Source organism: Monodelphis domestica, chromosome 3 (genome assembly GCF_027887165.1).
Source record: "Monodelphis domestica isolate mMonDom1 chromosome 3, mMonDom1.pri, whole genome shotgun sequence".
Taxonomy (NCBI): domain Eukaryota; kingdom Metazoa; phylum Chordata; class Mammalia; order Didelphimorphia; family Didelphidae; genus Monodelphis; species Monodelphis domestica.
The window spans coordinates 141,434,540-141,461,619 of NC_077229.1; the positions used below are offsets into that span (position 1 = coordinate 141,434,540).

The 27,080-nt window shown below is 37.4% G+C and overlaps 1 pseudogene; it reads left to right on the top strand.

Moving 5' to 3' along the window:
* The first annotated feature begins 7,546 nt into the window (after positions 1-7,546).
* On the top strand, positions 7,547-25,944 carry LOC100031945 (glutamine synthetase-like; annotated as a pseudogene).
* The last annotated feature ends 1,136 nt before the right edge of the window (positions 25,945-27,080 follow it).

Below are 27,080 nucleotides of genomic sequence, written 5' to 3' on the forward strand. Positions count from 1 at the left end.
TTTCCATAGTTACTTGATTCATGTTCTTTCCCTCCCCTCTTCCTTCCCCTCTTTCTGAGCTGGCAAGCAATCCCATTGGCTTATACATGTACCATTGTTCAAAACTTATTTGCATATTATTAATATTTGCAATAGAATGATCATTTAAAGTTAAAATCCCCAATCATATACCCATTGAATCATGTGATTGATCATGTTTTCCTTCTGTGTTTGGAGATAGAAAATTTTAATTTAATTCAATTCAACATGTATTTATTATGCATTTACCATGTACCAGGAATAGTGCTAAGTACTAGTGATAGCAAAGATTAAAGTTAACTGTTCCTGCCTTCAATGAGTTTACATTCTATTGGAATGAAATATAAAAAAGTAGCTTGAGACTCCTTAAAAGATTCTTGGACCTTGCAATCTAAAAGGAGGGATAAAACCTACAGAAGTAAGGGTTATATTAACTGGAATGTGACAAGTGCAGAGGAGAATTCCAGGTTCTTGAAGGCATATAGTAGTAGTTGTCTCTCGGTAACCAAGGATGACTATTGTCTTTGTGTGTTTTTGTGCACAAAGACACTTGTACGTGAAGGAGATTTAAGTGGAAAAGTCGATGCACAGAGACAGTCCCACTCTCTCTCGGCGTTGGAAGCCTGGGTCCAGTGGCACGAAAAGTCGTTACACCTGGGGACTTCCTCAGCTGCATTGGATGGCCGTGTTGTCCTTTGTGCTCCAACACGCCCTAAGCACTCCATGGTGCCTTGCTGTATCGCCATCTCAGCCGTTAAACCTTCTTATTGGTTTCTTCCTTCTGTTCAGCCGAAGCAGTCTTCACATGCTGGGTGAGCAAAGCCCTAGTTCACCAGGGGTCGACAACCCAATGGCTACCCTCACAAGGTTTAGCCAGCCTGTCGAAGCCATTTCCCCAGGGTGTGGCCTCTGCTGCATGCTAGCAGCTACTGGGAGCCACAAGTGAGAGCTGGGTGTCAGGTGAGGGTCAGAGGCTGGAGAGCTGCCCTAGGAGGGCATAACAAGCCCTCCATACCAAAGATATTACTCCTCCCTGAGTCCCCCATATACCCCTTGAAGGCATATACTGTTTTGTTATTTTGTTATCTTTCAATCCCCAATGCCTAGCACAGTGATTTGCACATAATAGACATTTATTATTTGCTAAATAGAAGAAGCCCAAATGAAATGCTAGAAGAAATCTGAGAAGGGGATAGTCACAAAGCTTCATAGGTATTAATGGGAACTGTCCCTATGTTAAATAAAATTGGAGCTTGGATTTTACTGTCCAGAGGAATTAACAAAGATATCATAGGTGGAGGCAGTTATGTCACTCAGTATTTAAAGAGCCAAACCTGGATACAGGAAGTCCTAGGTTCAAATCTGGCTTCAAACACTTCCTAGCTATATCCCTGGACAAGTCACTTAACCTCAACTGCCTAGCCCTTACTACTCTTCCTCCTTGGAATTGATAATTGGTATTTGTTCTAAGACAAAAAGGTAAGAGTTTAAAAAACACATCATGAGTGCTTTCTGTGGTTATGGGTTTGTAGTGTCATTTTGAGATATATTACACAGGGAGACTCAGGAATCTACTCTTTATCCTCTGCAAAGATAATCAGTTAGAAGATATTGTTTTAGGTACTAGCTTTTTTTCAGGCCACTGGAGATAGTAAATTTAACTTTTACAATTCCCCAATAGACTAATCACCTGCCCTCACATAGAGAGATAAACAGAAAACTTGGGTCTCTTGGAACTATCCAGATCTATCAGATATAATGCCAGGGAAAGAAGGGACAAAACTATTATGAGAAAAGAGATCAGTGGACAAGATGGCAGTGTAGGCAACAAGGCAATAGAATGAGTATGGACTTATGACTGAACATATGGGTTCATTTAAATACATCAGAAGGCATACAGCGATGCATGGAAAGACACGATGTAAATAAAACCATGAAAAGAATATTGTGTTTTCTCAGTCTTCATCCTTCTTGATCTTGTCTGCATTTGACAATGATGATCACTTTCTCCTCTCTGAATTTGCTCTTTCTCAGTTCTCCTTATATCTGCCTAACTGTTTATCCTCAGCCTCCCTAACTGTGAGTGAAGTCCAGAGCTCTATCCTGGGCTTTCTTCTATAACTATACTTTTTTGTGACCTCATCATCTCCCATGGGATTACTTATCATCTTCATGCAGATGACTCATAGATCTATATGTCCAGCTTCAGTCTTTCTCCCAAGCTCCACTTCTACATTACCAATGTTCTACTGGAGATTTCCAACTAGATTACTTGAAGACCTCTTCAATTCAGTTATAAAGAATTCATTATCTTTTGCTTAAAACCCAGCCTTTTACCAAACTTCTCTATTTCTGTATAAAATACCACAATTCTTCTACCCTCCCATTTCTACAAACTTGGCATTAATTATCCTGGACTTCTCACTCCACATATCCATTCATTTGTCCATCCTTTCTATTTCCTCCACAATAGCTGTTGAATTTGACGACCCCTTCTCCCTACTAATATAGCCATCACTTTAAATCTAATCCTCATCAGCTCACACCTGCACTATTGCTCTAGCCACTTAATTATTCTTCCTTGCCTCTCTCCCCACTCTAAACCATCTGCAGGTTTAATGATGTTACTCTTCTACTGAATAAATTCCATTGGTTCCTGATGGCTTCTACAATAAAATAAAAACTCCTCTGTTCTACTTTTAAAGCATTTTAAAACCTTGCCCCAATTTATCTTTCCAGCTTCATAATGCATTATAATCCTTTCTTTATTATTCTCTTCTCCTTCCTTTTTTTCCATACAAACTGGTCTTTTACTTGTTTATCACATATGATGCTCTCTCTCCCATACCTTGGCATTTTTTCATACTGGAATGTACTTTCTAGTGATCTCTCATAAACAGATGCATAGAGTACTTCACTTTCCTTAGGATTCAGCTCAAGCATATCCCTGTATATGAAGCCTTTCCTTCTTTACACAACTAGTAATGACTTCCATCTCTACCAACCTTGTATTTAATTAATCTTTTATTACGTTTATTCTGAACACACTTACATACATTCATGTCCTTTCCTTGATTAGAATGTAAAGTCTTTGGAAGGAAGGATCATTTCATTTTTTTAACTATTGCCTCACAGACCTAGAAAAATGCCTGGCATGTAGTTGCTTAGTAAACTATTTTTGATTGATTGAAATATACATTATGACTAGTGCAAATTAAATGGGAGGAAAAGAATCAATAAATCAATGATCACTATTAAGTATTTCTTATATACCAGACACGTTACTAGGCCCTGAGAATATAAAGAACATAAAACTACTGTCAAGACACTTACATTCTGTTGAAGAACACAATTTTTGTTGTGTCATTTTCAGTTCTGTCTGATTCTTTAGGACCCCATTTGGGATTTTCTTGACAAAAATACTAGAATGGTTTGCCATTTCCTTCCCCAGCTAACTTTACAGATGAAGAAACTGAGACAAACAAGGTTAAGCAACTTACCCATGGTCATACCTAGTATCTAAGGTCAGATTGGAACATAGGAAAATGAGTCTTCCTAATTCCATACAGAGCATTCTATCCACTCTGCTACCTGATGCTCAGAAAACAAAAATGCATATTAAAATGTACATACTTAAGGTGTAAAGTGAATCAATACAATTATATACAAAGTAGTAAGATAATTTGGGATGACACCAAGAAAGTCTCCCTGTAGAAGATGGTGGTTGAATTCCATCTTCAGGGGAAAGAAGAACTCTTTAAGGCAAAGATAAAGAGAAAGTATCTTCAGACGATAGGGATATCCAGGTCAAAAGCTCAGAGATGGAAGAAAGGATGTGGTATGAAGAACAAAGGAGATTCCAAAAAATCTAAACTCAGTTCTGTATAATTATAATGCCCAGACTTAGCATGAAAGAAGAGATAAGAAAATACCATCCCTCCCTTCTTTCAGAGGAAGGGGAGTGTGCAATAGGATATTGTCTATGTTGTCAGCCTCAGCTGATATATTGACTAATTTTGCAAAAGTTTTCTATCTTTCTTATTATTTATTATAAAGGGTAACAAAATAAGAAAGGAGATTTATATTCTTCAAAATAAAAGTTGATTCCAAGACAAGAAATACCTAATTTTTTAAAATTAATTCCTAAGGTACTCAATGAATAGATCTCTGATCACATGAATGAGCCATAATTCAATCAACCTGGAGTAGAAGTGGTGGACCTGGGAGGTTGGTGGGAAGACCAGCTTTGAATCTGGAACAAAACAGTTCCTCTCCTAAGGAACTATGGTAGGCAGGCACATGGCAAAGTAGTGGGAGCACAGGATCATAAATTCAGAGCTAGAAAGTCATCTTATAATAATCCATATTTTTTCCATAATCCAGTTTTTTTTTCATGTTTCTCCTGAATTTCTCTACTACTGACTAGGGAAAAACCAATGAATGATTGAAGGTCTACAGCTTCATCCTTGAGTCCTCACTATTCCCTATTGGTAAGTATTCCCTGTTGCTTCTAGAATATAATAAAAACTTTGTTTGGTATTAAATGCTCTCATGATCTGACTCCAAAGTCTTTCCAGCCTAAGTATAAATATATATATATATGTAATATATGTATATATGTATATTACTGCCCTCATTCAACATACCTTCTATCACACAATATCCTATAGCCTAGTGCCCTACCAGTCCAGAATCCTCTCCCCCTGCACATCTGCCTGTGGACTCCATAAAAATGAAAACTAGTCAGAGGGCCTGGGCAATGGGGAAGATCCCATATCTTCATCCCCAGGATGATCCGGAGTAAGCTAATTCCTTGGAACCTCAGCTCCCTTATCTAAAAAGTGGTACTTCCATTACCCACCTTATTGTCCTATTGTGAGAAAAGCATCTTATAAATTTTGCTGTACTGTATACATTTATTATCATTGTTAATAATAATAGTGTCTCATTTCCTACTTCTTACAGAATGATTAGATCATGGAATCTTAGTCTTGAAAGGACCCTCAGAGATAATCCATACTAGGTCCTAGAGGAAATCATGATCCCTGTTCTCATAGACCTAGAAGTCTGATGGGTTAATGTATTCAAATATGAGCTCTTTTCAAATATGAGGGTCTATTTTTCATTTTTGTCTTTCTGTGCCATCACTTGCATGGCACACTTCACATAGCAACCTCTTGGAAAACACTTGATGAATTGAGAAACCAAAACACCTAAAAGTCATTAAAGAAACCATCCTAGATCAGTAGAAAAAGCACCAATATTGGAGTCAAAGGACTTGAATTCAAATCCAGTTGAGCCTTACCTGGGACTTGTGTAACTATGGGCAACTCACATAATCTTATTGAGCCCCAATTTCCTTATCAATAAAGTGAGGCTCCCAAGATCCCTTTCAGCTTTAAACCTATGAGCTCATTAATTTATCATTGTACAGTCATAAAAATAAAGTTACAGCTAGATGGCTCAGTGGACAGATTACTAGGCCAGGAGTCAAGAATACCTGATTTTAAATCTGACCTCAGACACTAACTATATGATCCTGAGCAAGTCACTTACTCCTGTTTGCCTTGTATTCCTTATCTAGAAAATAAGCTGGAGAAGGAAATGGAAAATCACTGTAGTATATTTGCCAAGAAAACCTTGAAATAGAGTAACTACGAGTCAGATCTGATTGAAATGATTGAATAAAACTACCAACCACAAAAAAAAAAAGGCTTTAGTAAGTCCCAGGAGGAGTTCGGCACCATCCAGACCCATCAGAGAAGACTTTAAGCAAGAAGTGCTATTTGAGGTGAACTTGAAAGGATGGGTAGAAATGTATCAAGTGAGGCAGCAAGGAGACTATTCCAGGAATAGGGATTAGTGTAAAACAAGGAACCAAGGGAAGAAAGCACAGGGTACTTTGGAGAAACAATTTCATTAAACTTTCACTCCTCATGATGGGTTATGTCTGAGATTTTACATTTCCTGCTTTTCTCCTAATTGAGCTCCCCTGCAATCATATAACAAGTATGGACTTTGAAATATTATTTATATTTGGGGGTTTGAAAGGTAGTAAACTGTTGCAGGACTTTTTATGCAACTTTTATGTATAGTTTCATTTAGTATTACTTATAAGTTTGGAGAGGACTCCAGGTGCTGTTTCTGGCTTTCCCTGTGTAATAGGGTGTGTGTGTGTGTGTGTGTGTGTGTGTGTGTGTGTGTGTGTGTGTGTGTGTGCACGCGCATGTGTGTGTGTGAAGGGAGGGGGGAGAGAATTTGTCAGATTCCAGTGTAAAATGAAGGGCTTGGCTCAGATGGTTATGACAAGGGTGCTTAGGAAGTTGTTTTAAAATGCTGATGTGGTCAGAGGGTTGAAGAATTACTCAGATTGTGTCTCTATGTCTCCAAGGTAACCAGTAAATTCCTTTAACTGTAGCCTAAAATCATGGGAACTCAAAATCTCAGAGCTGGAAAAGACCTGCATATACTTGAAAGAGAATGTTCTCTGAAAACAGGTAGCAGTCAATCAGTCTTTCCTAAAGACTTCTTGTGGTGGGGACCCACTGCCTCCAGAGATAGTCAATTGTATTTTGGGATAACTCAAATAGCTAAATATTTCCTCTCATTAAGCTTAAATCTGCCTTTCTGCAATTTCCATCTATTGTTCCTAGTCTTATCCTCTGGAGTCAAGTGAGCAAGTCTAATCCTTCTATCTCTTACAATAGAATTTTAGCAAAAGGGTAAGCTGAGGCATGTCTCTGAACCAGATAATATTTATTAGCATTCTACTGTTACACATTCTAATAGAGCTCTTCAAGAACTTGGGGAATCATGCTTTCCCTAATTCTTCTCTTCTCCAAGAGAAATATTCCCAGATCTTTTAATGGACATTAGTTCAATATCTTCACTTTGTTTTTAAAATGCTATTGCCACTATGGGAGAAGTGGTGGGAGGGGGGCGGGGGGAGGAAAAGATAATGATCATTGTTTCCAATGAATAATGTTTGTAAATAACCAAATAAAATAATGTTTAAAAATAAATAAATAAATAAAATGCTATTGCATTTTGGCATTGATAAATTAGACAATTTAAGGTTATCATCAAATGTTCTTTAGGTTTGTTTTGTTAGTTTCTTATAGCAACTGGTTGGTTTTAATGTTACTTTTCTGAATAGTAATACTGGCATAATGTAGATATTGTTTTAGGTAAATTATCACAGAAACCAGAACATGAAACTTGTCAGTAAGCATTTATCAAGTTCCTACTATGTTCCAGACACTGTGCTAAGTGCCAGAATATAATGCATGAAGTTACTGTGCAAAAAAAAACTGGACCATGACAACACTGACAAGCTGGAGAATATCTAGTAGGAGAACAGAAAACAAGTAGCATTTACCACTTTGTCACTTGTCCTCTTAAACTGGAATAGGAAAATGGGCGGGGTTGTCTTTGGGAACTTGTAAAGCTTTTTTAATGACTCCAAACTTTTCTCTTTTCTAGAAATAAAAGCCCATTCTTTTAATGCCCATATTCCACCAGTGATAGTATGACTCTGAGTGGGGCATCTGAAGTGTTCAGAGAGGACTACAAGCACCTCTGGTGGGAGGATTTGCTGAGCTCTTTGCAGTACTGCTCATCTGATAAAGCCCCAGAGCAGGGGCAGGACTGGGACCAGAGGTCCACAGGTAAGGTTGGGGGAAATAATAAGAGGAAATACGAAGGGAGAAATTAGAAGGACCTCACCTGAAGATATGGGTGACGGGAAAGATAAGAATCAAAGACACAAACACAGTGTGGAGTCAAGGGTTTTGTCTTGCTTATGGCAGACAAATACATTTTATTGCATGCAGCTAACAACTTTTAAAGGTATAGATCACAAATAATGAAAGCATTTCTTTGAGACAGGTCCTTGGGAAAGTGTTGAGACAGTCCTTGGGAAAATGCAGCAAGAATGGTAAACATGACACCTGGTACAGGATAGGGATTCCAGGAATTAGGGCGAGAGAATATTTCCAAGAAATGTAGATAGGCACTTGGGGTAAGATAATGATTCAAGTATCAATCGGGGTTCATGGTTAGCAACAACATGTCTTTGACAGAAATAGACATGTATTACTATGAGTGGCCTAAAGAAGGCGAGGGAGAGGGCACTTGGGCTCATTCTCAGACAGACTCTGAGTTTCAACCTCTTGACAGAGGGCACTCAGATCTTTATCTTAGATGGGCTCCAAGTTATCAACCTTTGACACTCATCCACCTTTGGTGCCTGGTGTATGGAGCTGGTGCCAGCTCTCATCAAGCTCTAAGAAGCTATATCATGGGCAAGGGGCCACATCCCTATAAAGGATATTAACAGGCAGGCTAAAACATGTTTAGCATAATGAACAGGATCAAAACCATTAGTGAGTTAAGGGGATGTCCATCCTAAAGGGTAGTTAAGAAGAATTTGTTCCATATCCATGAAGCTGGCTAAAGAAGGTGCCGTGGAGAGCTCAGAACAGTGGTGGTAAACCTTTTAGAGATCTAGTGCCCAAAATGAAACTCTCACATCACATGTGAGCTCCCTGTCTTACCCCAGACAAGAGAGGGAGGAAGCACTCCCATTGGGCTACTAGGAAAAGAGGCAGATGAAGTGAGAAATGTTCTTAGGCCCACGGGGAAAGGGAGAGGGGAGCAGTGCCCTCTGAAGTGCATGCTATAGCTTCACCAATATGAGCCTAGAACTGGAGCAGACATCAAAGAAACCAAGTTCTTCCTGAATCCTAAGCCATCATCAGGCATCCAGACTTGTCTTGCCACCAGATTTGAATGACTACAAGAAAGAATGAGGCTGATGACTTCCTGCTACTCTGCCTTGCTTAAATCCAATTCAGGTGCAAGGGATGTCACTGATCTTTTTAAAAATGAAGGACAAACAATAATGGCTCAGAGTCACATATTGCTTCCAGCCTCTGAATATTTAAAAGATAAGGATCACTCAGAGAACTTTGGGGAGACTCCTGGTGAGTATGAGCAGTCTACAGACTATAAGAAATAATGAAGTAGGAAGAAAAATGGAAATACAGAATGTTTGAAGAAAAATGTTGATGATCTAAAAAGCAGACAGATTCATCATTATGAAAGTGCAAAAATGATAAACAGTCTTAGAGATCTGCTAGTATTATCATTCCATCAGAAGAAAGGGAGGAATTTAAGTGAGCAAGTATCTACTAAGTGCCTACTGTGTGCAAGCACTGAGTGAAGCTCTGAGGATTCAAATAAAGGCAAGAACAGAATCCCAGCCCTCTAGGAGCTCCCATCATAATGAAGAAAACAAAATGAAAAAAAATTTTCACACAAGATATAAATAGTATAAATGGAAGGTCATCTCTGAAGACAGGTTTATCATAGTGAATAGATTCCTTTTGGCAAATTTATAGGAAAACACTGACAAACGCCAAATAACATGAGCAGATACAAGATGCCCCAAAAGTCTTAGTGCGGTTTTAATGTATTAAAGCTTAATTAAAAGGACACTTTGGGATGTTAAAGGAAATGAGCATTCTTGTAATGATGAAGAACAGTCTACAGGGAAACATGACTTGGAAGAGTGGGGAAGTGCTATCCCTAAAAAGTTACAGTGTACCATCCTGAGCAGTCATGGATCATTAGGAGACCACAATGCAATCACCTGAGCAACTGAACAAGTAGAGAGATGCAAAGGAGAAGTGTAGAAAGGTAGTGGGGAATGAAGAGGCGCCAAGAACCAGCCTCTTCTTATTCAGTTTTTGTCTCCAGTAAAAGACTGGGCTAGACTTCAATGGAGTAATATCGCCATCTGGTGACCTTTATAGATATTGCGACTAAAGACAAAAAATCAAGCTGCAGTTTCACAAATTATCACATCCTTGATACCAATGTCTGGTAAATGCTTAATAAATGTTTAAATTTAGTCAAAAAATAAGTATTTATTAAGTACCTACTGTGTGCCAAGGGATGGACAATGCCAAAAGGTATTCCCAGTTCTCAAATATCTCACAATTCAGAATCAAAGAATTAAATTACCAGGTTATCAAATACAAAATGATTATTTTTAAATCTATCAGCAAATGTCAACATGCAAAGAAGTTTCTAGTGGAATATGCCCTGGGAATATATATTTTTATCCTTTGCTATTTAACATTTTTATCAGTGACTAATACAATGTGCTCATCAAATGTGTAGATGACAAGAAGCTGGAAAGAATAGCTAACATATTGGATGATAGAATCAGAATCCCAAAATATCTTGACAGGCTAGAAAGTTGGCCTGAATCTAATAATACAAAATTTAAAATGGGAAATGACTTTAGGAGACTTTAAGCACAATATGAATAAACAAGGTAATAAAGAAACCAAAATTTTACCTCAAACTCAGAAAATAGACAAAAATGGCAAAAGATGGTACCATTGAATGTTAGAGGGGTAGTAAAGATGAATAAGCTTATTGAATGGTTGCTAGAGCTGTGAATTGATGTAATTAATTTGGAATTGTGCAAATAAAATAACTAAAATGTCCATTCCTTTTGACCCAGAGAATCTATTAGTCTCATACCCTAACAAGATGATTGACTAAAAAGAAAGTCCTCTTATGCACCAAAATATTTATAGTAGTGCTTTTTGCAAGAGCAAAAAAGAACAAAACAAAACTGGAAACAAAGTAGGTGCCTATCCACTGATAAACAGATAAATGAATTGTGGTTCATGAACTAAATGGATTATTACTGTGCTTTAAGAAACTGAGACAGACAGAGAGAGAGAGAGAAAGAGAGAGAGAGAGAGAGAGAGAGAGAGAGAGAGAGAGAGAGAGAGAGAGAGAGAGAGAGAGAGAGAGAGAGAGAGAGAATGACTATAGAGAAACATGGAAAGATTTATATGAACTGATGCATAATCAAGTGAGTAGAGTAAAAGAAACAACACTGACAATGATTACAAAAATGTAAATGGAAGTAGTAAAATTCACAAAATAATTTGGGAAGATATGGGAAGATAGGAAGAGAAACTGGCTCCAGAGATTGGCATTCATAGGAAGTTGCACGAACTTCGGTAGCTATCTTAAAAGTTTCATGAGAAGCTATCATGAGAAAGAGAGGTTAGACAGGTTCTAGTTTAGAGAGTTGAACTAGAAAAAAAGGTATAGAAAATACAGGGGCAGATTTGGGCTTGACATGAGGAGAAAACAGCCTAATCATGAGAATTCTCCCAGAGCAGATTGTAGTCATGAGTGGCTTTCACGAAAGATCTTCAAGTGGGGTTTGGTGTGGAGAAAATTCTTGTGAGTGTAAATACTGGACTAAATGGCACCATAGGTCTTTTATGGGAGAGCACAACCCATATACTCTCCTCCTACTCAGTAATTATCTGCCTTTGAAACAAGCCTGGGTCTATGGATTCTGTAAGGGAAGGAGCACAGGCATCCTTAAGGATAAGTTCTTCTTGCCAAACTTTCTTTAGGCTGATTTCAAATTCTATAATCTTTTTCTGTAAGATTTTACAAAAAAAAAAGTTTATACTCAAAACCAATATTTTCCTTGCAAGTCATAACTTTGACTAGGCAGAAAAACAAGCCTATGGGGCTCCTTAAGTTCTCATCAAGACAATTGATTTACAAGAGTTAACCTTCCACAAGAAATTATTGTAGCCTATGTCTTTGTCTTGACATCTGTCCATATCTCTTTTCCATTATCAATAATCTATTTAGATCACGAGACAGATAATGAACTTAAAGTGAAGGATGAAACACATTTTTTTAGAAGCAGACAATAATGGAAATTCATTTTACTTTATGATGCACGTGTATTGCAAGAGTTTGGGTGATGTTGCTGCTGTTTTCCAATAAGAGTGAGGAAAAGGGAAAAAATTAGTGATGTGGTTACCCAACTAAAAGAAATAAAAGAAAATAATTGAAGCACTTTTTCAATACATAGAAAGGAACATAAGGAGGCCTAAACAGAAACAGAGAGAAGCAGAATAACTTTAAAGTTACAAGTTGAATCAATATATACTTAAAAGAAAAAGAAAACTGAATACAGCAAGGATTCAGAGTTTCAGGTAAATCCTTTTTTTTCCTGTTCTACTTTTTATATGGAAATTCTAAGTTCATTTCATATTTGTTATTTTTGTTAAACTTGTTAAATGTTTTAAATAAAATAAACTAATTTATAGCTCCTTTCCCCATTTTTACTTTTTCTTTTGTTGTTTATTATTCAGTTGTGTGGAGTTTTCTTGACAAAGATACTTGGTTTGCCATTTTATTTTCCAGCAGATTAAGGCAAAAAAAAATTAAGTTATTTACCCAGAGTCACACAGCTAATAAGTGACTGGAGTCACATTTGAACTCAGATCTTCCTGATGCCAGACTATCTACTAAGCCTCCTACCTGTCCAATTTTTTTTCTTCTGACTTTGCATTAATGTTAATTTTTGCTCAAACTGGTTAGTGATCAAGTAGACACAGGAAGCTAATTAAGAAGTGGTTCTTATAATATTGAGTCATTTCCTATATGTCAAAATATAATTTCATTTTCCACAATATTAGATAATATTCCTAATGCCTCTCGTTCTTTCTTTCTTCATGATAGAGAAGTGTGAAATTGAAATTTCTGCAGAGTATACAAACCTTTGGCCCTTTTCATTTCTTTATTTCTGCTTCCTATTTTCGAACAAATTTGACCTTATTCTCGCCTGTTCTCATATTTTAACTGAATTTACTAAATATAAATATATGCTAATTTTGTTATTATATTTTTCCAAATTACACATCAATACAATTTTTCAATATTCAAAATTGTAATCCATGTTCTCTCTCCTCCTCCTACTCCTTCCTGAGAAGGCAAGCAAGATAATATAAATTGCACATATATTATCATATAATTAATATTTCCACCTTCATTGTATTATGAAAGAAGACACATATTGTTTTCACAAGAAAAAATTCATGGAAGAAATTAAGACTGGTACACTGCAATTTACATTCAGATTCTTCTGGTTCCTTCTATGAAAGTGGATATCAAAAATATATACTAATTTAATTAGGGTTTTATTGAGTTCTTTGCAACATGTCTTTCTCCAACTTCTGCAAAAATGTTCCTGCATAATCTACAATTTTCACAATATTATTTTCAAAATACTTATCATAAATACCATAATATAAGGTGGCTTCATGTTCTCAGAAACTACATTTCTTTTCACTTCAGGGAACAACCTAACAAATCCTTTATTTGCCTCTCCAAGAAGAGCTTGAGACCCATTCTTTCATCTACCTACAAAGTCTTCTCACTATCCACTTTCATTTACAGTGGAGTATCAAGATTTATAAAGTTCAGTTCCTCTAATACAAGGTGTTTTTAACCTAGGATGTATGAACTTTTTAAGCAATCCATGGGCTTTACCAGATTGCCCAAAGGGGTTCATTGGATAAAAAAAAATAACAACAATTTTTATAATAAAGGATCATTAAATAAGTTGTTACTCCCATTTAGAACAGCAACAGCAAAGTTGAAGTGTCAAAATGATCTAATAATTTTATTCTTAACACTCTGTGCCTTTTCTGTTATGACCATATTCACTGTAGAAGCAGAAGGTGACTGTGTATAACTGTGGGCCATTTTTATTATTTTTTTCATCTGTCTCCATCTCTGTGACCAACTTTTTGTAAAGAAACATCCAACACTTAGCTCAACTGGTCCTCAGAAATTCACTCAATTTTGTCCTTTTATAGTAATTTTCAACAGAAAAAAATCCTATAGATTGTGTCACGCACTGCAAACATAGCCTTTAAGAAGCCACAGTTATTTCCATTCCATGATTAGGAATCAGAATAAGGTTCTAGATAGGAAATTCTTTATAAATATTTAAAATTTAAGATAAGTCATTTTATATAAGAAAGGTATTCAGAGTAAGTCTGTTGGTATTTTTAGACCTCAAAGTTTCCTTAATATTAAATTTCTCCTATATTCTTAAGTTGTTGCATCATGATGCTAATAAATTTTAAAAATCCATTACAAATCCAGATGTTATAACTGCACTAGTCCAAATATTTATGTATTTGGAACATCTGTTTAATTCTGAACACCCAACATTTCCCTTTGTAGCTTTTGATCTGGGTTTTCTCAGTGATATTCAACAAAAATTACATTTAAACAAACCCAAAACATTACTCAATTTGATAGGGGAGGAAATCAGCCAAATCATTTAGAGATCATTCCCAACAAAATAAAAGGGGCTGCTAGATTGTAATTGTAACGTCATCTGTTCTGTTAATATCATGTGGACATAATTAAAATAATTCATCTTTAGACTTTATTCTTCAGTCAGATATGTCAGCATAATCATATATACTCCAGGGCAGCATTACCTCTTACATCTAAACGGAGAGTGAAAATGTATTCCAAACAACGTGCCAAACAAACAGTTGTGTGTGTGTGATTTTCCCCTCACAAGTTCACCATTTATTTCATAATCTCATACGGGAGACTCATAAAATTTATTGTATGTATAGCCCAATAGAATTGAAGCACTTTGAGGGCTGAAATATTTTTTTGTGTCTTGGTTTTTAATTTTTGAATTTTTGTATCTCTAGTTCCTTGTTCAGGGTCTGGTATATAAGAAGCATCTCGTAAATATCTGTGGAAATGAAGTGTCTCCTGAAATGAGAATATTGAAGCTGTAACCTGTGTAAGAAAAAGTGGTTTCTCCAAATAGGAGGCGAATGTAAACCCTACATCTTCCTTAGTCTTTGGGCATTTCTCAGCATTTGAAATGCTATTCCTATGGTTTGTTTTTAGAGCACTAAAAGTGCCTGGATTCTTGTTCAAGCTGAAACACTCCAGTTACCAAGACTAAAATCTACCATATGACACAAATAATCATGTATTACTTTTTGGCACTTTAGATCATTTAGAATCATTATTTTTTAAATAAATATTGTGGCAAAAAGGTGGCTCAGTGGATAGAGAGACAAGCCTAGAGACAGGAAGTCCTATGTTCAAATCTGGCCTCAGACACTTCCTATCTGTGTAACTCTGAGCACATCATTTAATCCCAAGTGCCTAGATCTTCTTGCTCTTCTGCCTTGGAACTAATGTTTAGTATCAATTCTAAGACAGAAGGTAAGTTTTTTTAATAAGAAGTCAATCTTACTCTTTTCTTTTACAATGAAGGTTTAATATTGTATCATGTTTTTATGGTCTTAGAAAAATTCATTTTAACTGTGCCAAGAGGTAATAAGTGATAACAATTCAACTATGAAATATATCTGAGGAAATCATAACTGAAACTTAAATAGTGCTTTAAAATTGTTAAAATACGTTCTTCCCAAAAATCCATGAGAGGTTGGTAGTGTTGTTGTGGTTCATCTGTTTCAATTATGCCCCACTCTTTGTGACTTCATTTGAGGTTTTCTTGGCAAATATACTAGAGTGGTTTGCCATTTTCTTTACTAGCTCATTTAACAGAGGATAAACTGAGGGAAACAAAGTTAAATGACTTGTCCAGGGTTATACAACTAATGTTTGAAACTAGATTTGAACTCAAGTATTCCTGACTCTATCTACTATGACATTGAGCTGCCCAGGTAGTACAAAAACTATTGTCTCAATTTTATGGATCAGAAATCTGAGGCTCAGAGAGATTAAGACATTTGAGTAGGGTCATGACTGAAATGACTGAACAACAAAACAGCAGCAACCTACACATTACTCAGTATTTTCTTTTCCCTTGTAAACTATTCTTTCTGCCCAGAGCAAACCAAGAGGACAAGAAGACACATATAAAATTATAGGCAAAAAAAGATTGTTTTCTATTCCCCTATCACTCTTCTCTCCCCTCTATTCCCTCCTTGTAGCTCCCACACTACTCTTCCCAAGACCTTAAGCTTGTTTTCAGGAAAGGATTTGATACCTAACTGAAAGCAAGTTTCAGTGAATGGGTTACCTGCACCAGACATATTTAGAATCTTGGGTTTTGAGCTAGAAGGGACCTTAAAAGTTCACTGGTCCAATGCTCATGATTCTGGGAGAGAAACTGTCAACTAGGGAAATGTTATAACTCAGTTAAAGAGTTTGGGATTTGAAGTTAGAGGACCCAGGTTCAATTCCTAGGTTTGTCTCTTACAAATTGTGTGAAATTGGGTAAATTATTTTATTTCTCTGGATCTCAAGTTTCCTCAACTGTAAAATGAGGATGTTGGACTGGACAATATTTAAGGTCTCTCCCACCTCTAAATTTAAGAACCTATCATTTAAAAAATCAATCAATGACCAATACGACAGTAAAGGAAAATAATAAATATTAGAAGTTATGCAGCAAAATTGGGAAACTAACGCATTGCTGGTAGAGTTGTGAATTGATTCAAACATTCTGGAAAGCAATTTGGAATTATGCCCAAAGGGCACTAAAAGATTGCAATCCTGTTGATACAGCAATACCACTACTAGGTCTGTATCCCAAAGAGATTTTTTAAAATAGAGATGGGCATGTTTGTACAAAAATACTCATAACTGTGCTTTTTGTGGTAGCAAAAAAAAAATTGGAAACTGAGGGGATGTCCCTTAATTAGGAATAAGTGAACAAATTGTGGTATATGATGGTGATGGAATACTATTGTGCTATAAGGAATGATGAATCGATGGATTCCTCTAAGAACTGGAAAGACCTACACAAACTGATGCAGAGTGAAAGGAGCAGAACCAGGAGAACCTTGTACACAGAAAGTGAAACATTGTGGGACAATCAAAGGTAATAAACTTGGCTAGTAACAGCAATATAATGGTCCAGGACAAATGTGAGAGACTTACAAAAAGAATGCTATATAAATATACATATATAAGAAAGAGCTGTAGGATTAGAAATGCAAAAGAAAGTATAAGATTTATCACTTGTTTATTTGGGTATATGATTTGGGGTTTTGGTTTTAAAACATTATTACAAAAATGAATAATATGGAAATAGGTCATAATACATTTAAAACCCAGTGGAATTGTTCATCAACTCTGGGAATAAGAAGGGAAGAGGGGAGGGAGACAACATGAATCATGTAACCTTGGAAATTTTATTTATAAGTTTTTATTGGAATAAAATAAAGAAAAAGATTATTTAAATTAAAAATCAATCAACAAACACCTATTAAATGCTTGCCACATGCCAAGCCCCCTTCTAAGCACTGTGAGGATACAAAGAAAATTACAATAGTCTTTGCCCTCAAAGAGCCTATGTTCTTTTTTTTAAGTTTGAGAACATTTTATTTTGTTCACCAATTTCATATAATCATAACTTTTAACATTAGATTTTTTTAAATTATTGTCCTGAACTCTCTCGCTCCTTCCCCTCTTCTCTCCCTTCATGAGATGACAAGAAATCTGATAGAGATTTTTTTCATGTGCAATCACATAAAACATTTTTCCATACTAATCCTTTTGTGGAAGAAAATTCAAACAAAAAAAGAAAGAAAGTGAAATAGAGTGTGCTTTGATCTGGATTCAGACTCTGTTAGTTCTCTTTCTCTGGAAGCAGATAGCATCATGAGTCCTTTGGGATTGTCTTAGGTCACTGTATGGCTAAAAGTAGGTAAGTTATTCACAGTTATTCATCATATAATGTTGCTGTTGTTGTGTCCATTGTTCTCCGGCTTTTGTATACTCCACTTTGTATCAGTTCATGTAACTTTCCCCAGGTTTTTCCGAAATCCTCCTGCTCATCATTTCTTATAGCACAATAGTATTCCATTACAATCACATAATATAACTTCCTCAGTCATTCCCCAGTTGATGGCTATCTCCACAATCTCCGGTTCATTACCAGCACAAAAAGCAGCTGCTTTAAACATTTTTGTACATATAGTTCCTTTTCCTTTTTGTTTTTTACTCTTTGGGATATAGCCTTATTAATGATATTATTGGGTCAAAGGGTATGTGCTGTTTTACAGTCCTTTGGGCACAGGTCCAAATTGCTCTCTAGAATGGCTGAATCAGTTTTAATCATTTTTCTTTTCTGTAATAGTAGCTAATCTGATCGATGTGGATTGGTACCATGGGATTGTTTTAATATGCATTTCTCTAATTAATAGTGATACTGAACCTTTTTTCACATGACTGATAGCTTTCGTTACTGTTTCCTTTGACCATTTATCATTTGGAGAATGACATATTCTTATGCATTTGACTCATTTCTCTATGTGTTTAAGAAATGAGGCCTTTATTTAAAAGACTTGTAAAGACATTTTTTACCATTATGATTTCTGTGCATTATCCTCCATTCTGTTTTTCTCTGTTTATCCTACTCTTTCTCCTTTCATTCTGTCCATCTTCAAAAGCATTTTATATTGAATTCTGCCTCTCTCAATTTTCCCCCTCTTCTATCAGCTCCCTACCTTCTCTCATCTCCTTCCTCCACTACTTTCTAGAGTGTAAAATAACTTCTTTACCAAGTATACCTCTTTGAGATAATTCCAAAGAGATTAAAGTTCAAGTGCTCAAGTGCTCCCATCTTTCCCTCCACTATAAAATCTATTTTGTGTCTCAATTATGTGAGATAATTAAATTTACATTATATAGATAATACAACTTACATATTAATAGAAATATACAAAGTGGATGAAAGATAACATTAGCAGAAAGACAAGGGGGCAGCTGGGTAGCTCAGTGGATTGAGAATCAGGCCTAGAGATGGGAGGTCCTAGGTTCAAATCTGACCTCAAACACTTCCCAGCTGTGTGACCCTGGGCAAGTCACTTAACCCCCATTGCCTAGCCCTTACCATTCTTCTGCCTTGCAGCCAATACACATTATTGACTCCAAGATGGAAGGTAAGGGACTTAAAAAAAAAAGGAAGGCACTATTGCCTTCAGAATGAATGAAGAGATGCAAAGCACTGAACTAATCTCTGGGAATACAAATAAAAAAGAGACAGTTCCTGGCCTCTAGAAGCTTGCTTTCTAATAGGTAAAGACAACACATAGAGCAGAGAAAGAGATAGAAAGGAACAGGAAGGGGGGAAAGTAGAAGATGTACATGTGGTACTTTTATTTGGAGATGACTGGAATTTTTCCTAGACAAGATAAGATTCACCTATCAGAGTTCCCATCAAGGCAACGCTTAAGTGTTACATCTTTCCTAATCTCCTTAACTGTAAGGCTTTCTCCAAATTTATTGTTGTTTAGTCACATAGTCATGTCTGACTCTTCACAGCCCTATTTGGACTTTTCTTGGCAAAGATACTGAAATGGTTTGCCATTTCTTTCTCTGATTAATTTTACAAATAAAGAAACTGAGGCAAATAGGGTTAACTGACTTGCCTAAGGTCATACAATAGTACAGGTCTGAGGCTGGATTTGACATTCTAGTAACTGTGTCACATAGTTATCCTCCAAATTATTATTTCTATGTTAGCAGCCTGAGCCATGAATCATTTTCACCATCTGCTGTCTTTGTTCCTACTCATGTAATGATGAACAAAGCAAGAGAAAATCAAGAACCCGTGCTGAGCCCTCTACAAATTTATAGTATCTAATCTAACTAGTTCCCCACTATGGCAAGGTAATCCTTTTACAACTCATTATCCTCCTCACAAGAGCACCTGTCCCAAACTTGCTCATCCCTCCTCAAACTACACTCTCAGTAAAGAACCTTGCTTCATATTTCACCAGGAAAAAAAAGCCATTTGCTGAGAGTTCTTTCTCCCTTCCTCCTCATTTGATTTCACTCAACTGCTTTCTGCCACTCTCTCCTCTCTCACTCCTGTCTTCAAATGAAGAGGTGACCCTTCTTGTGAAAACAAACCCTCTGTGCACAAATGATCCCATTTCCTCCTGTCTTCTCCAGCAGACTGTCTCCCTTATTATTGCCACCCTCACCGATCATGAACTTCTCCCTCTCTACTGGCTATTTATTGCCCTGCTGCCTACAAACATGACCATCTCTTGCCCATCCTTAAAAAAACTCACTTAATCTGTTCATCTCCATTAGCTATCATCTCTTTTCTTTCCTCCTTTTTGTAGTGAAATTCCTTGAGAAGGCTTAATATCACTTGTTACAAGGGAATCACTTTAAAAGACTGATATATATTAATTTAAGGTCGCCAAGGAATTCAGCTATGTAATTCCTAAATGAAAACTCAAGTTTGCAGTCAATCTTTATGGAGTTTAATTACAATAGGAGGAAGAAAGGAATTAGAGATAGAGAGAGAGAAAAAGGGAGAGAAAGGAATAGGGCTTAAATACCCCTTCTGTTTAGGCTGGGCCAAAAGGCCCAAGCCCTTAGATAGCTGGGGCAAAGAAAGGAGATCAGTCCCTATTACTCACGTGACCAAAATGGAGAAACAGTCTCAGAGGCCCCCACCTTCAGCTTCCTTCAGAGCAAGCTTCTCAGAGTACACTGCCACCACTCCGATCAACTCCTCAACCACCCCCCTGAGTCTTCAGACCCCCCTGATCTTTAAGGAAACCATCCAAGTTGCCTCCCCTCAGTTCTCACATCTACCAATCACTGTCCATCAATTTCCCTGTGCCAATGGAGGCTCTAGCTTAACCCAGGACCACCCAGAGGCTTTGCACATGTCTGTTGAAGGTCATATTTTCAAATGATTAAATCTTTGCTCCTTTGCTACAGCCCTTTCTAAATCCTGTTAACCTGAGTAGGGTAGAGATTGGAATAATTAAATTTTGATCTAGGCTGCAGCCCTTACTCAATCCTGTTAGGACTGAATAGGGTGGAGATTGATTCCAAGTATCTCCATTGTATCAATTCTAAAATCAATCATGACTCAAAGAAATTTCTGTTCTATGCCTAAGCATAGGTCAAAGTCCTTTCCATTGTTCAGCAAAAGGTTTCTGTCCTAAAGTAATCTTAAGAAGGGAAGAGAAGGAACCTCCCATGCCAATGGGGTTCCCATTCCAATAGACTATCAGTAAGAAATTTTCCAAGTATGAAATATCCCAATGGTGAAATTTCCAACATTTATAAGTCTAAGGAATTTTGAGGTTTACACACTGATACCTCCACTTCCTTTCCTCTCGCTCTCTTCTTGACCATCAACATTCTGGCTGTTATCTTCATTGAACTGAATTCAAAAGTTACTAATGAACTCTTTCCTTTTAAACTCTTACCTTCCACCTTAGAATCAATACTGTATATTGGTTCCAAGGCAAATGGAAGTTAAATGATTTTCCCAGGATCAAAGAATTAGAAAGTGTCTAAGGCAAGAGTTGAACTGAGGACCACTTACCAATCTCTCAATCTACTCAGTCAACTAATTGACCCACACAGTGAACTTTTAGTTATCCAATACAATACTTTTTTCTCAATCCTCATTCTTCTTGACCTCTCAGTAGCCATTGACACTATTTTTAAACCCTTACCTACACTACACAATATTGCATTTTGGTTCTAAGTCAGAAGAGCAGTAAGGGCGAGGCATTTGGGGTTAAGTGACTGGATCAGGGTCACACAGCTAGGAAGTGTCTGAGGCCATATTTGAACCCAGGACCCCCATCTCTAGGCCTAGTTCTCAATCCTCCAAGCCATATAAGTGTCCCCTTTGAGATTATTTATCATCCTTTTCTTCTTGATAGCTCTTTACTCCCTAGGATTTCATGTTACTACCATCTCATGATTCTCCTCTTACATGTCTGACCACTCCTCAGCCTCCTTTGCCAGATCTTCATCTAGGTCTTTCTTACAAGTGATGGGTATCCCAGAATGCTCTGTTCTGGGCCTGATTCTTTTATCCTTTTATTCTATTTCACTTGGTGATTCAGCTCCAATGGATTCAACTCTCATCCCTATACTGATGTTTCTCAGAATTGCTTTTTCAGACCTAGCCTCCAAACTCAACTGCAACTGTCTATTAGACTTCTCAAACTTAAGGTCTCATAGATATCTTGAACTCAACATTTCCAAAACAAATTTCATCTTTTCCTCTAAATGCTTCTTTCCTTCCAAACTTCCCTTTTTTTCCAAGAACATCATTATCTTTCTAGGAACCCAGGCTCAAAATCTAGGTAACATTACTGACTGTTCATTCTCTCTCACCTACCATTTCTAATCTGTTGCCAAGTCTTGTTCATTTTACCTTCACAATATCTTCTGAATTATGGTCCCCTCATCTCATATGACATGGCTACCATCCTTGTGAAGACCAACATTGGGTCATATCTAGACTATTAAGATAGACTACTGATGGGTCTACTGCCTCAGATTTCACCTGCTTCAATTTATCTGCCAGATTGAGCTTCCTGAAATGCAGGTATGATCATATCACCTCCTCATTGAGTAAATTCTAGTGATTTCCTATCATCCCTGGTATTACACTTAAAATCTTCAAAACCCTACATCTTTACTCCTACTAATATACTCTTTAATCCAATGATACTGACTTCCTTGCTTTTCTTCACACACAACTTTCCATCTCCAGATTGTACATTTTCATTGTTCCCTATGCCAAGGATTTCCTCCTCCTGATTTCCCTGACTTCCTCTAAATCTCAGTTTAAATCTTATAAAAAAGCCCTTCAGCTCTTCCCAGTCAACCTCAATATTAAACACATCTGAGATTATGTGGAATTTATGGTGTATAGGTGTCTATATATATATATGTATATATATATGGTTGTGAATGTGTTCATTCTTTGCTTATGCCCTTTTGATATTTATATTTAAATAAACTCTCACCTCCTGCTCCTTGGCCATATGTCCATGTTGAAAGACTCTAATTCCTATCTATCCCTTTCCCTTTGCCCTTCAAAATATTCTCTCTATTCTCCAATTTTTTGCCTCCTCTATTGGTTCTGTGTCTCTTACACCCCGTGGGAATTTTTTGATCCAAGCAGATCAGCATAAATTTTGGAGAATAATCACAGCCTATCTATCCAAGCTCCAGGAAATAGAGGACTAAATAGTGGCTCCATTGTAAATGATGAAGAAATAAAAATATTATATGATCTTTTTCAGTTAAGTATGACAGGAAAAATCCCCATATGAGGCTCAAGGTTATTTATGTGGGTTTTCTGAAATGCCTAGGAATATTTGAATCCAGACCTTAATAAATATGTAGTGGTCTAGCTGAGATTATAATAGAACATTCCAAGACATTGTGTATGCACAAGTAATTAACCAGATTCTGAAATCATAGGCTTAGTGTAATTCCCACTGACTCCAGTACAAATTAGCAAACACTTTAAGGTATAAGGAACTGATTCAATCGTTTTTATTAAAGCTGAGTGCTAACCAGGATCTTTGGCCCCAGGCAATATAGTGGGAGCAATAACAAGACTCATGTTTCATAGATAAACATCAAATCAACAAGGTCAGGGTGGTAAATCCTCAGAGGTGCAAGTTTCTTGAGTTGGTTGAGTAAAGAAGCCAAAAATGGGCCCCATGACCTCTTGAATTCTCAGAACAAATTCAAAGGAAAAGCAGTCAGTGCCTGGATGACAAGAAGATGTCATCTGTAAAAGGGAATACTGACCCAAAGGAAAGAAAAATAGGAGTGGATTTGAAGAGAGGCCTGGGAAAGATCCAAGAAGATAGACTGGACAGAAAGATGAAAGCAAGGTAAAAATGATCAAGAAATTATTTCATTCCTTTGGGTTAAGAAAAAAAATATTATTAATCCCTCTAAGTATTGGGAAAAGTGTTCCCCAACATTGTCATTTTCTCTAGCACTCTGTAAAATAAGAATAGCAACAACAATAATATAAACCTTGTATCTGAGACTTTCATGGATCAAAGGACTTGAGTATTTTTCAATAAACTTTCACTTACATGTTATGTTAGTTAAAGAGTTCACACATGGTTAGAGTCACAATCCCCCAGCCCCCAACTCAAAAATAACAACAATAAAGGGATTAAACTCTGAATTAAACAAGAGAAACAAGAAGTCAAAATATGATGGACTTATGTAGCAGCTGCTCCAGGTCCTAAGATGATCCCCATTTTCTACAAAACTTAAAAATAATTGTGTTAGGCAGAGCTGAGAATGATAGGTTCTCTCTCTGTTACAGCCACAGCTGCCACCAGCACCCCCTCCAAGGCCACCAGCTAGAGCTTCCCACCAGCCCAGCTGGCAGTGCCACCATCACTTTGGCGTCTAGTTCCAGGCTCAGCACAGCTTCCACCCTGATCACCTTGGCTAGTTCTCACTTGAACAAAAGCATCCAGCAGCTGTACTTGACCCTGCTTCAAGGCAACAAGGTCTAGGCTATGTATATCTGAATTGATGGCACTGATGAGGGTCTGGGCTGTCAAATCCGAACCCTAGGCTGTGAACCCAAGAGCACTGATAATCTACCTGAACGGAAGGGTGATGGCTCCAACACTTGTCAGTCTGAAGGCTCTCACAGTGATAAGTACCTCATTCCTGCTGCTCTGTTCCGAGACCCCTTCTAAAGGATCCCAACAAACTGGTTCTCTGTGAAGTTTCCAAGTATAATTGAAAGCCTGCATAGACCAATTTGAGGCATACCTGTAAATGGATAATGGATATGGTCTCCAGCCACAAACCCTGATTTGGTATGGAGCAAGAGTAGACTCTCATGGGAACAGATGGACACCCTTTTGATTGGCCTTCTAATGGCTTCCCTGGGCACGGGGTCCATATTATGGTGGTGTGGGGGCTAACAAAGCCTATGGAAGAGATATAGCAGAAGCTCATTACCGTGCTTGCCTGTATGCTGGAGTCAAAATTGGGGGGACAAATGCTGAAGTGATGCCAGCTCAATGGGAGTTCCAGATAGTACCTTGTGAAGGGATGAAATGGGAGATCACCTCTGGGTGGCTCCCTTCATCCTCCATCAAGTGTGTGAAGATTTTGGAATTATTGTATCATTTGATCACAAGCCAATCCCTGAGAACTAGAACGGAGCTGGTTGCCACACTAACTTCAGTACCAAGAGTGGAAGAGAGAGAAAATGGGAAAGAATGGGAAAGAGTTTGGAGAAGCTGAGACTTGATGACCTGTAACAAATAGTAATAAGGGACTATTTTGAATGGTACTTGATAACTAAAGATCAGGCTATTCATCTTCTTTTCTTCTTCTTTTCCTCCTCTCTCTTCCTCCCTCCCTTCCTCCCTCTTTCAGCCTCCCTTCAGCCTCCCCTCCCCCTTCCTTCTTCTTCTCTCTTCTTATAAATTAACTCAGGGCGAGTTTGTGATGTTTCAAATGAAATATTTTTCTCTTCTCTATCTTAAGTAAGGGGTTTATTTGGGGAAGACAGGGAAGGATAAGGAATGGAGGTAAGAGGGTTGGGGATTTCCCTAATATTACAATGAGCCTTAGATTGGAGGATGGTGAAATATAGTTCAATTGAGAGAAAGAATGGTCAAAAGCATATTGAAGAAGCAATCGAGAGACTTAGCAAGAGACACCAATATCACATCCGGACTGGACAATGCCTGACACCTGACCTCCAAGGTTTTAAGGAGACCTCCAATAGCAATGGGTTCTCTGCTGGTGTGGCCAACCGTGGTGCCAGCATCTGCATTCCCAGGTTGGTTGGGCAAGAGAAGAAGGGCTACTTTGAAGATTGCCGCCCCTCTGCCAACTGTGACCCTTACACAGTTTTAGAGGTGCTTATTTGTACCTGTCTCCTCAATGAGACAGGAGATGAACCCTTTCAGTACAAAAACTAAGTGGACTTGACCTACAAATACCTTCTGTATCCCTCACCCCATAACCCTTTTCTCATGCCTATTTCCACTCACCTGTCTCCTCTTCCATGTTTCCCTACTAGATGTAACTCAGGGCACAAAATACTATAATTTTTTTCCCACAGATAACTCCTTGCTTTTCTTTTGTAGGGGAAAGGGAGTAGGGTTGGGTGATTATTTTTAATTGTTTTCCATCATTGAGGACTTTTTGAAGACTGAGAAATAGTATGTTAGTGGGGAAAAGGGGTTGGGGAACATAACCACTGCTTCCATCTAATCAGGTTTGTACATTGACAGAGACTTATGGCTTTCAGGGGAAAAAAATAAAAGAATAAATATTTGAGAGAGACCAGCTGAAGGTTGGAAAGTGGAAAGTGAAGAGTGGAAAATGGGTAGAGGGAGGAATTTACTTTTTTTTTTTTTGGTGGAGTGGAGAGGAGTATTAAATTCATACATGAGATTGTATAACCTCCTTTTCTTTAAAGATAAGAATTAGTAAGGGGTGGTTGTCTCAGCTTAGGTAGGCAGGAAAACAAGCCCTTTGTCTTTTAGCTGTATGGGCATCTTTATATTTTCCCTGGTCTTAGAGGGGGAAACCCTTGGCCAGAAGATAGTCAGTAGGCAGTGTGAACCAATGGGGATTGTTCAACTTTAGAAAAAGAGAAAAAGAACCTTTTTGCTATTCATCCATCCTCCTTTCACCCAAAGCAGAGTAATATTTTTATATTTAAATTTGAAAACAAAAAAAAACTATATGGGGTATCTGTATGTTGGGGAAGGAGATATATAGAATAGGATTAAAAACTGGCCCTTAAGGAAAGGCAGAAGTAAGTGGGAAAGGGGTGGTCAGAAGCAGGGAGCAAGGAGTGCTAGAAGGAATTGGGGCAAAAAAAAAAAACCAGCTTTGGTGACTGGCCATCTTTTCAGTTTGTGGTTGAGTTTCTTGACCACCCTCTTTCCCATCCATATTCAAGGAACCACCTGGTGGCTGTAATTTTAACAAGCACACATTGAATGAAACAAACATAAGTTGGGGGGATGGCGGATTTATGGTGGTAAAAAGTGAACTGGCTGATCAACTTAACCATGTTATTTGGGGGGGGGTTGTTGTGGGTATTTATTTTCTGGTGGAACTAACATGTCACTAAAGCAGGCATTTTGATATATTTTTAAAAACTCTTTATAAAAAAGATAAAAACAGTTTTAGATTTTAATAATGTTTATAGGGTTTCTAAGTTATACAGTTTTTCAGAGTTGCATGCATGTATTTCCCCAGTGCACTCAAATGGTCACCTTGCCTGACTGCTGTGAGGTTGGGGGGTAACAGGGTTGGGTTCAGACATTTGTGATTTTGTACCCTGCTATCTTTTCTGAGTGCCATATCTTCCTTGCCTTTTTATCAAAAGATTTCTGAATAGTTTTTTT